Below are 11587 nucleotides of genomic sequence, written 5' to 3'. Positions count from 1 at the left end.
AAATTCTTCTCCATTACGGCTTATCACAGGATATTGAATATGGTTCTCTGTGTCATACAGTGAGGCCTTGGTGTTTATCCATTCTATATATAAAAGCTTCCACCTGCTAAGCCCAACCTCCTGCTTCACCCCTCCCCTAAACCCCTCCCCCTTGGCAACCACCAGTCTGTTCTCGATGTTCGTGATCCTGTTCCTATTTTGTAGACAGGTTTGTTTGTGTCATATTTTACTTTTTTGCAGGGGGAGCTTGTACCATGTGACATGCAGGATCTTAGTTCCCCAACCGGGGACTGAACCCGTGTTCCCGTAGTGGAAACATGGAGTCTTAACCACTGGACCACCAAGAAAGTCCCTATTTGTGTCATATTTTATATTCCACATATAAGTGATATCATATAGTATTTGTCTTTCTGTTTCTGACTTATTTCACTTAGTATGATAATCTCTTGTTGCATCCATGTTGCTACAAACGGCATTATTTTGTCCTTTTTATGGCTGAATAGTATTCCATTGTCTATATGTACTATATCTTCTTTATATTTTAAATGATTGTTTTGCATGTTTGTTTATTTATTTATACTTGGCTGTGCCAGGTCTTCATTGCTTTGCGTGGGCTTTCTCTAGCTGTCGCCAGCAGGGGCTACTCTTTGTTGCAATGTGCGGTGTTCTCATTGTGGTGGCTTCTCTTGTTGTGGAGCACAGGCTTTAGGCAAGCAGGCTTCCAGCACAAGGGTTTGGTAGCTGCAGCTCTCGGGCTGTAGAGCAGAGGCTTAGCAATTGTGGTGCATGGGCTTAGTTCCCGAACCAGGGATCAAACCCATGTCCCCTGTGTTGACAGGCAGATTCCTATCCACAGCAGCACCAGAGAATTCCTATACCATACCTTCTGGTTCTGTTCATCTGTCTATGGATATTCCGTATCCTGGCTGTTGTGAACAATGCTTCTACGAATATAGGGGTGCATGCATCTTTTTGAATTAAAATTTTGTCTGGATATATATCTAGGAGTAGGATTGCGGGAGCATATGGTAATTTTATTTTTAGTTTTCTGAGGAATCTCTGTACTGTTTTCCACAGTGAATGCACCAGCTTACATTCCCACCAACAATATAGGAGGGTTCCCTTTTTTCCATACCCTCTCCAGCATTTGTTATCTGTTGACTTTTTAATGATGGCCATTCTGACTAATGTGAGGTGGTGTCTCATTGTAGATTTTTAAAAATTAATTCTTATTGGAATATAGTTTGCATTACAATGTTGTGTTAGTTTCCTGCTATCAGTTGAGTTCAGTCGCTTAGTCGTGTCTGACTCTGCAACCCATGACCTGCAGCATGCCAGGCCTCCCTGTCCATTGCCAACTCTCAGAGTTCATTCAAACTCATGTCCATCGAGTCGGTTATGCCATCCAACCATCTCATCCTCTGTTGTTTCCTTCTCCTCCTTCAATCTTTCCCAGCATCAGGGTCTTTTCAAATGAGTCAGTTCTTAGCATCAGGTGGCCAAAGTATTGGAGTTTCAGCTTCCGCATAAGTACTTCCAATGAATATTCAGGACTGATTTTCTTTAGGATGGACTGTTCGGATCTCCTTGCAGTCCAAGGGACTCTCAAGAGTCTTCTCCAACACCACAGTTCAAAAGCATCAATTCTTTGGTGCTCAGCTTTCTTCACAGTCCAACTCTCACATCCATACATGACCACTGGAAAAACTGTAGCCTTGACTAGATGGACCTTTGTTGGCAAAGTAATATCTCTGCTTTTCAATATGCTGTCTAGGTTGGTCATAACTTTTCTTCCAAGGAGTAAGCGTTTTTTAATTTCATGGCTGCAATCACCATCTGCAGTGATTTTGGAGCCCCCCCCCCCCCCAAATAAAGTCTGACACTGTTTCCACCGTTTCCACTCTTCCCCCATCTATTTCCCATGAAGTGATGGGACCAGATGCCATGATCTTCGTTTTCTGAATGTTGAGCTTCAAGCCAACTTTTTCACTCTCCTCTTTCACGTTCATCAAGAGGCTTTTTAGTTCCTCTTCACTTTCTGCCATAAGGGTGGTGTTAGGTCCCATTTATTTATTTTTGTTTTTAATCTTGTTGTGTCAGGAGATGGAAGGTCCAGCTTTGATGGGGCTGGGAAATCTCTTTCGCCTTCTCTCTCCCTGTCAGTCATGCTTAGCTACCTTGCCTACTAGAAATGTTATTGATTCCATGTCAGAGATTCCGCACGTTTGTAACATGGGGCTTGAGACTTTGGTCTTGATGACTCTTCCAAATGGACAAAAGGCTGAACAATGCAGGGAGCTACCTTCTTCTAAGTTTTCCCAAGGGTAGAAGAGCTCGTTGAACCCTAGGGTTGTAGAAAGTTGTATCTTCAAACATTCAAGACTGATCTGTCTGTTTTAAAATTTTTCCTCTAAAAGCTATTCAGTTTAATACTCCTTGTCAAACACTGTATATCCTGCTAAATTGAGCCAAATATTACCACTACTAAAAATCATTTGCTTGCATGCTTTCAGAATTCTGTTTCTGAAATCAACTAGACCAAGGTTTTGGATCTTCAGTGGATTTTCAATCATCTTTACAGTGACATTTCCCATAGGTTTATGAGTATCACAGAGGTTAATGAGTATCCCTCTCAGCATAAGTAACAGTAACAAAATCAGTAGCACTTTAGCTAATACCATAACAATGCAAATAGTCCTTAAACCTAGTATTTGTGGCTCAGAAACACATATACTTCTGCAAAGACATAGTTTCAGGGAGGGACATAGAATGGCTGGGTGAGAACATTTGTAAGAGGAGCAATGGTATCATAATTAATTTAGGGAACAGCTGTGACACCATTGATTATGTTTTTATGAGCTTTTCTCCCTCTTTTTCCTTGTTAATAGAACTCCAGTATTGTTCAGAGACTGGGCAAGCCATGTGCCTCTCCAGTCTTAGGGAAAAAATTATTTGCCCATTCCAGGCTGAATAACTTTGTCCCCTTTACCAGTGATTGGGTTAGCAGGGACATGGAATGCAGGCCTAATAGGATGTGAGAAGTCTGCTGTGGATAGTTCTTGAATAGGTTCTTCTTATTGCTAAAAAGAGTCACACAGAAAGAAATAGTTGCCTCTCTTTTACTGGATAGTATCACAGTGGCAGCTGCGGCACCAGGTGATGATATGGATGGAGCTAATGCTGAGGGTGGGAGAGTGCAAAGATGCTCCAGGATGTCATAATTCGGGTAACCACTGGATTCACTGACCCAAGTCCTAGCCTAACTTAGGTCTTATGTGAGACAATGCATTTCTGATTGTTGACACCACAGACACAGGCAGCTCAGCTCTGCCTACCCATGAATAAGTTCTGTTCTGAGAACACAAGTTCAATTTGCTCATAAGTCCAACAAAGTTAGTCTAGATACCCAACTAACACAATTGGCTTAATAGTCCCGTACTGTAATAGATTTATAATATCGATGCTTTTCACACAAATAATACATAAAAACAAGCACAAAAAATAAGGAAAGCATTTTAAATCTTACAGTACAGTTGGAAAGTTCAGTAGTACAGTAAAACAGTTGGCACACAGGGCCTGGCCTCAAGTGAACAGGCAAGGAGAGTTGCTGACTGGAGCAGGAAGGGGAGATGGGAGATGGTAGAGCTGAAGCATGGTCAGCAATAGGAGGCAGAGGGCAAGCAGCAATGTCACTCATGCCTGACGTTGATGGAACACATGTTCACGTCTTTGAAAGTTTTCAACTTGAAGGTTGCAATATGTAGGTTCGTATGTCGGGGGTTTACTGTACATAGATGTAAAACTTCAATCAAAACAGAAATGTTAAAAATAGAAACTGGAGTGAATCCCGAGTTCTCATCACAAGGGAAAAGCATTGTTTGTTTTGTTTTGTTTCTATATGAGATGGATATTCACGAAACTCATTGTCCTCATTTCATGATGTATGTAAGTTGAATCATTATGCTGTATACCTTAAACTTATACAGTGCTATATGCCGATAAAACTGGAAGCAAAATAAAAGAAGCAGGAAGCCACCTATAATTCTCTACCTCCTACCTACTATGTTAATTGTCATTGTTGTTCAGTTGCTCGGTCGTGTCTGACTCTTTGCAACCCCACAGACTGCAGCATGCCAGGCTTCACCGTCCTTCAGTATCTCCCGGAGTTTGCTCAAACTCGTGTCCATTGAGTGACGTCATCCAGCCATCTCATCCTCTATCGCCCTCTTTTCCTCCTGCCTTCAATCTTTCCCAGCATCAGGGTCTTTTCCAGTGAGTCAGTTCCTTGAATCAGGTGGCCAAAGTATTGGAGCTTCAGCTTCAGCATCAGTCCTTCCAATGAATATTAAGGGTTGATTTCCTTTAGGATGGACCGGTTTTTATCTCTTTGCTGCCCAACGGACTCACAAGAGTCTTCTCCAGAACCACAGTTTGAAAGCATCAGTTCAGTGCTTCAGCGCTCAGCCTTCTTTGTAGTCCAGCTCTCACATCTGTACATGACTACTGGAAAAACCATGGCTTTGACTCTATGGACCTCGGTGGGCAAGGTGATGTTTCTGCTTGTTAATACTCTTTGTCATAGCTTTCCTTCTAAGGAGCAAACATCTTTTAACTCCATGACCGTAGTCACTGACTGCAGTGATTTTAGAGCCCCAAGAAAATAAAGTCTGTATATAAACTATGTTAATATGATGTTTACAAAATATGATCTTGAACAGACATACTTGACAGGACATCTTTAGATTCTTTTATGAGAAAAATGTAGATCTACCCCATTCTTTTCAGCAATTGTGTAATATTCTGAAGCATGGCTAGATCATGTTTTAAAGACCTGAAAAAGTGGTACTTAAAAAAAATGTGATCCATGGGTAGCTATTCTATATTCATCTCTGCCCCGATCTCTGCCTTCTCTCATTTCCAGCAAGGGTTGCTGTCTTTCAGAGAGGCATGCACAGGAAGAAGGCATGTGGTCCTGTGAAGGGACGCAGGATTTGGGGTCAGGCAGATTGGGACTGGGATTCAGCCCTACCATGCCCTAGCTGTGCGATCTTGGAAAATAATTCAGTGCTTTATATCTCCATTGCCTCCCCCTCCCCCAAAGGGATAGTAAAACCTACCTCTTAAAGTTGTTGTAAGGGTTAGAAATAATGTATTAGACAACCCATGACCTAGACTGATACTCAGTGAGTGACAGCAATTATTCTATGAAAGGAGCCACTTCCATGAAGTAACGTAATTGTCTTTGTTTATTCTCACTGAACACACAACGGACAAAGATGCAAAGGATTTGTTAGCCCAAAATAATTTCTTGAAATTATTGAGCAACTGTATCCCAAGGGGTACAAAGTAGGTCCATGAAAACAAATAATCTAAATTCATGTTTGTGTCACTCTTGTAAAGGAGTTAATGTAAACAATTAACCTTCATTTCATGGACAGAGGCCTGCAGATACATACAGTATGAGCGATTTATCAAATAGGCCAAGGAAAAAAAACATGGTAAGATGATTTTAGTAGGCTGGAGTGGTAGGCTAAATTAAGCAAGATGACCTTTATTAGGGGAATGTATAAAATTCAACTGTTTGGTTCTTTTTCTTTATTTGCATAATACAGAATGGGAGAAGTGAGATTTAATAGCAGGTATGAAAAAGGCTTGGGTTTTATGTGGCTGAAGTTCACTGTGAAGCTGTAGTGTGATCCAGCTGTCTAATTAGGCAAATTAAATCTTAGTCCTTCTAAAGTCCTTGTAAACTCAGGATGAGGAAAGCGATGCCTCCACTTAGTCTGCCTTCTCAGATCACGTGGGCTTCCCTGGTGGCTCAGCCAGTAAAGAATCTTCCTGCAATGCAGGAAACCTGGGTTCAATTCTGGAGTCGGGAACATCCCCTGGAGGAGGAAATGGTTACCCACTCCGTACTGTTGCCTGGGAAATCCCATGGATAGAGGAGCCTGGCGGGCTACACCCATGGGGTCACAAAGAGTTAGACATGACTGAATGACTAACACTTTCATTTCTTTCATATCACATGCTATAATATGAGGATGGTGAGTAACTGGCATGCAGGCTGAGGCTTCGTGTTTGCACGCCTCAGCAGATAACTCTAATTCATCATATTCCACTGCATTTAGAGGTAACCTCTGAATCCTTCTCAACAGGTCTTTAAGGTGGTCAATATTTTTATTATTTTTAATTTTTGGCTACACCCCATGGCACGTGGGACCCTAGATCCTGACTAGCAGTCCAATCTGCTCTCCTTGCATTGAAAGGCAGAGACTTAACCACTGGACTGCCATGAAAGTCCAGCCAATATATATATGTTTTTAATGTTTAACTTTATTTATTTGGCTTCACTGAGTCTTAGTTGTAGCATGTAGGATCTAGCTCCTGGACCAGGGACCAAAACCCAGGCCCTCAGCGTTGGGAGCATGGAGTCCCAGCCACTGCACCACCAGGGAAGTCCCCAGCCAGCATTTTTTGAATGGAGTTGGCATGCAAGAAGAAACCTGTTGGTAGCCAATGGACTGCAGGCTTCCTCCCGTTGTCTCCTTCCAAGGACAATCATTATGCTTAAATCATGTAATCCAGAATTTTACTGGCCACAGCGGATTGGATATAGACTCAAGGTCTGCCAATCCATAGGCTGTTTAAAGAGCTTTATCCAAACCAGAACAAGTTCCCTCACTTTGATTCTTCTGGAAGTCTGAACTGGGGGAAAAGGGATCACGTCAGGAGGTTGGACAGCAGGCCAGGGAGCTATTGTAGAGGCCAAAGGGGGGCATAAGGAACATAAGAAAACAGAAGCAAGAACGAGGAAGCAGAAGCTATGAAGTAGAGAAAATCTACAAGAGGAGGGGGATAAGGACTTGGCTGGTGGCAGCGACAGTGGTGGAAGAAGGGGCAGAAAGTCCTGAAGGCAAATGTCACCCTGCTGCGAAGGGATTAGCAAGGTCTCTCGTCCCTGGGCTGGAGATCCAGCTATGCTGCCATTTCTATTTTTCCCAAGAGGCCTCATGAGCCTGGTGTCCAGTCAGGCTGGCCAGAAACTTGAGGTTCTTGTTTTTCTGAAGTCCGCTATAAACACCTCCTCTTGCTTGAGGTGACCTGAGGGAATCTTTGTTCCTTGAAACCCAAAACATCTACTTAAGATTCCATGTCTAGCTCTGGGCACCATACTGGCAAACCAGAGCAGGTCCCAAAGAGAGACAGACTAGAATGGGAAAGAAGTCTGGGAGTCTCACACCGAAGGCGTTTTCAAAGGCACAGGAGTGTTCACTCAGAGCAGTGGTTCTTAAAGTGTGATTCCCAAGCAGCAGCAGCGTCAGCAGCATCGGCATCTTAGAGATGTAAATTTCTCGGCCCACCCCAGACCTACTGAATCAGAAACTCTAAGGGTGGGGCCCAGCACTCTGTGGTTTAGCAAGATCTTTACAGCTGATGCATGCTTGAGTTTGAGAGCCACTGGCCTAGAGAAGACCACACAGGATATGAGCACCATCTTTAATTACTTGAAGGACTGTCAGGGGAGGTGTGATATGAGACCCTCGAGGGCAGCACTGAAGCTAGAGCTTGGACAAAATGTGGAGACAGACTTCAGGGCAAGAGAAGGAGGACTTTGCAAGCAGTTAGTGTGGTTTGAGAATGGTTTGTGTCTGCTGGGTAGTGAGCTGCTTGTCCCTGGTGGTGTTCAAGGAGGAAGCTATGTGACTATCCAGTTGATAGATATTGTAAAGGGGTTAAGTCGACAGGAGGGAGAAGAGGAGACTGAAGGAGGAAGTGTGAATTAGGAAGACTCTGTAAATCAGGAACAGCAATTGAGGACTGGCCTCCTGGGTCCCTTGTTGCCATGGTGACAGTGGGGCTGGGGCAGTAATAAGACAATCGTGTGTATAGGAGTTTCAGGGGGGGCTTCTTGCTGTTAGGGGCAGATCCACAATCCTGGTCTCTGTCACAAAACAAGTCCTAACATCTAGGACCGGGAGTCTACTTGGGAATTTGCCTAATATCCCTATCTCTAAATTCTAGCTCTTCATTAAATAGTCTTAGGCAAAGGCAGAGACTCTGATATTGGGGCAGACATGTGGAGGCAATCTAATCACTCACTCACCCAAACCTCTTGCTTGGGACAGGCAGCTGCACCTAGAATAATGAATGCCAATATCAAACTGTCACATTTCGCTTAGTGGATGCAAAGGTTGGCTCTGGAATCAGATGGCTGGATATGTAATTGCATGACTTGAGCAAGGCTCCTTCTCTCTGCTGTATTTTTATTGTCTTTTATTAGTTTTAATTTTCTTTCAATATTTATTTATTTATTTGCTGCGCCGGGTTTTAGTTGCTGCACATAGGAACTTTAACTGCGATTTGTGGGATCTTAAGGGTTGGCATGTGGGATCTAGTTCCCTGACCAGGGATCGAACCCAGGCCCCCTGCATTGGGAGTGAGAAGTCTAAGCCACTGGACCACCAAGGAAGTCCCTTTCTTTTAAATTGAGGCTTATATTAGTTGCCATCTCATAGGATTGTTTCAGGGTTGAGATAATCCATGATGAGCATTCAATATATTTAATTATTATCACTGCTATTACTGTTGGATCTCATCAAACTGCTTAATTACCTATGAGGAGGGTAGGGTAGGTAGGGTAGGGTAGGTTTTATCACCCCCATTTTACAGCCCAAGGAACCACAGTGCAGGACGGGTAAGACCAGGCTGACATCACACTGCTTCAGTATTAGTGGCAGAAAAGAACTAGAAATTAGTTTTCCTGACTTCACGAGGCCAGGACAAAGAACAGAGTCTGTTTTTGTGTTCCAGAAAGGAGAGCAGAATTAGTTCTTTAAAAAAGCAGTATACACATGTGAGAAACATTCTACAAAAAGGCATGTGGTGAAAAATAAGTCTTTCCATGCCACTAACCTCTGGTCTCCCAGTCCCTTTCTGTTGATGGACTCTGGGCATCCTCCAGGACCTGGTTCACATGTGGACAAACCAGGGTTATATGGATCCCTGGGCACTATTTCTAAGGCCTGATGCTGTTTCTGTCTCCAGTTCCAGGGGTGTGTGTGTGTGTGTGTGTGTGTGTGTGTGTGTGTGTGTGTATGGGAGGAGGGCTTATGAGGGCATGTAGGGGTTTGGAATCTAACCTTGCCCTTAGAAAGAGAGGCCAGTGGGTTTGTTGCCATTTAGTTAAGTCGTATTCAACTCTTTTGCAATTCCATGGACTGTAGCCCACCAGGCTCCTCTGTCCATGGGATTTTCCAGGCAAGAAAACTGGAGTGGGAGGCTATATCCTCCTCCAGGGGATCTTCCCAACCCAGGGATCGAACGTGAGTCACCTCTGTTTCCTGCATTGCAGGCAGATTCTTTACCACTGAGCCACCAGAGAAGCCCTCAGTAGGTCTGGGAAGTGCCAAGGTGACCCAGGGCCAGTGCCGGGTGACCTCCTTTGGCCGGACTCAGGGCTGGGGGCCTTCCAGTTCTTCGCCCTGTTCTTGAAGGCGCAGGAGGGTGGCCTGGAGGTATAAATGTGAAACCACCTCCCTCGCTTTGAGTCTGGCTTTTATCTCTTTCATAAGGTGCTCTCATTCCCTCTGCTCCTTCCAATCTTCTTGGGGAAGAAATCTGAAGGGGACCGCTGGACCCCAAGCTGCTGGATCATCACTCCTGCAGTACAGGACAGGGGTGGGGATTCAGATCATAGATCTACAGGTTGCAGGCCCAGGGGGTCCCAACTCCTTGGCTCTTCTCCTTTCTTGGGGCCTCTGCTCAGCCAGCTTCTGGGGGAAAGATCAGACTCACTCAGTTTTAGTAATCCTGACACTTTCCTAGCTTAGAGGAACAAACTTAGTATTTATTATTATTATTGTTACTATTATTATTTAGCTTCTAGAAGTCGTTCTCTGACAAACACCTCATGGCCTTGGTAGCCTGCCAGGTTGGTCAGGAGACAAGGGATGGGGCCAGCCAAAAATACAGTCCTTTCCAGGGTCAGCTGGGCAGAGAGAAAGGCTCTCTGCGCTGAGACCATCAGAGCAGATTTTTGTGCTTCCTGGTTGCTCTTCCAGGCTTAGTTTCTGGCTTCCCCTTTCCTTGGCCTGGAGTTTAAAAGATTCTGTGAAGGCCTTGCTGTGTTGCTTCACTGACGCTGTCCTCAGCTGCATCTTGACTCTCTGATGCCTGGAACTATTTAAAAACATCGCTGTCAGTTAGCTCCTTGCTGGACTATGCAGGCTTGAGTATGTCCGGGCATGGGGAACTCACCACTTCTGGAATCTCTCCATCTCATTCTTAGATGGTTCTAGAGAGAGAAGAGCAGAACCAGAATTTGTGGCCAGGGCTGTTTTGAATTGGCAGCTACTGGGCTCCTAACCTCAAATTCCTCTTTCACTTAAAAGTCCTGTGGGTTCTTGATCTCAGGATGTCTCTGAACATTTTTCTTAGGGTCAGTTTTCCACTGGCCCATCTAATGCGTGGATGGGCTGGGCTGGGCCGGGCCTGTTGCTCATGGAAGGAGTGTAAATGTAGGAGAAATCCCTTTGTCACAAGAGAAAATCAGGGAGGGGATGGACAGAGTAACTTCTGAGGTCCTGTCCTCAGGCATTTGGGCTCTACATTCTCTTATTCTCTGAAGAAGCCAGAGTCTGCAACTTGGGGGCCTTATCCTTAGTACAAGGCGAACAAGTTGGAGAAGTTACCATGTCCTGGGATGAGCCCAGGAGCTTTCATCTTTTTCTCACTTTGCTTCTCTTCTTTTCCCCACTGTTTCCTGCCTGGGTTGGGTACAGCCAGCAGCCAGAGCTCCAGAGCCCTGTTATTTAAAAATTCAGCTGTCACCATGGCAACCTGCATCCTGCTCCATTTCAACCAGAGATACAAAGAAGCAGTGAAACGGAAAGTTTAATAAGATTTTTTTATTTTATTTTATGAATCTCACTGACAGCGTCTATCTTTTTGGGAAATAGAAATGTTCCATTTCGTGTTATCAATGCCATTCATTTTCTGCCCCTTGGCTTCTGGAGGGTCATCATTACTCCTTGCTTTCCAGGGGTTGCTAACATCACCCCTTCTCTCCGTCCAGAATGGGTGAGGGGTCTTATTTGGCATTTCAGCTTTCTGAAACAGTCTGAGGCTGGGCTAACACTAGAGCGTGTCCATGGCTTTATTCTCCCTTCCGTTTCCCTGTCATCCAATCAGAGTCACATAAGGTTAGTCAAAGCGTTCCAGATCACTTACTCGGCAGCGCCATTTCTGATTCTGCATGTCTAGCAACTATTCGCTCACATTCTGAGAGTACTTCCTTCATCACCCCTGAGGGTGCCTGGTCTCTGGTTGTGTCAATCCACGTGATTCTGGTGGGGCCCAGAACTTCTCCTGACCACAGCAGCTGGCTCATGTGTGGGCATGTGGCCCAAGGGCACCCATGAGGCAGTCCAGAGAAAGCCCCTCTGTTTTTCTGCTGTGGGGATGAAAGCCTGGAGCTGCTGGAGATCCCCATATATAAGGAACATTCCAGAAAGGGAACCAACAGGGAACCAACACAGGAGGGAAGCAGTGCTGAAGAACGGAGGAGAGAGACCAGGCTGGGAGGAAG

Source organism: Capra hircus, chromosome 7, assembly GCF_001704415.2.
Source record: "Capra hircus breed San Clemente chromosome 7, ASM170441v1, whole genome shotgun sequence".
In the NCBI taxonomy this organism is placed as follows: Eukaryota; Metazoa; Chordata; class Mammalia; order Artiodactyla; family Bovidae; genus Capra; species Capra hircus.
This window is presented reverse-complemented; position numbering follows the sequence as displayed.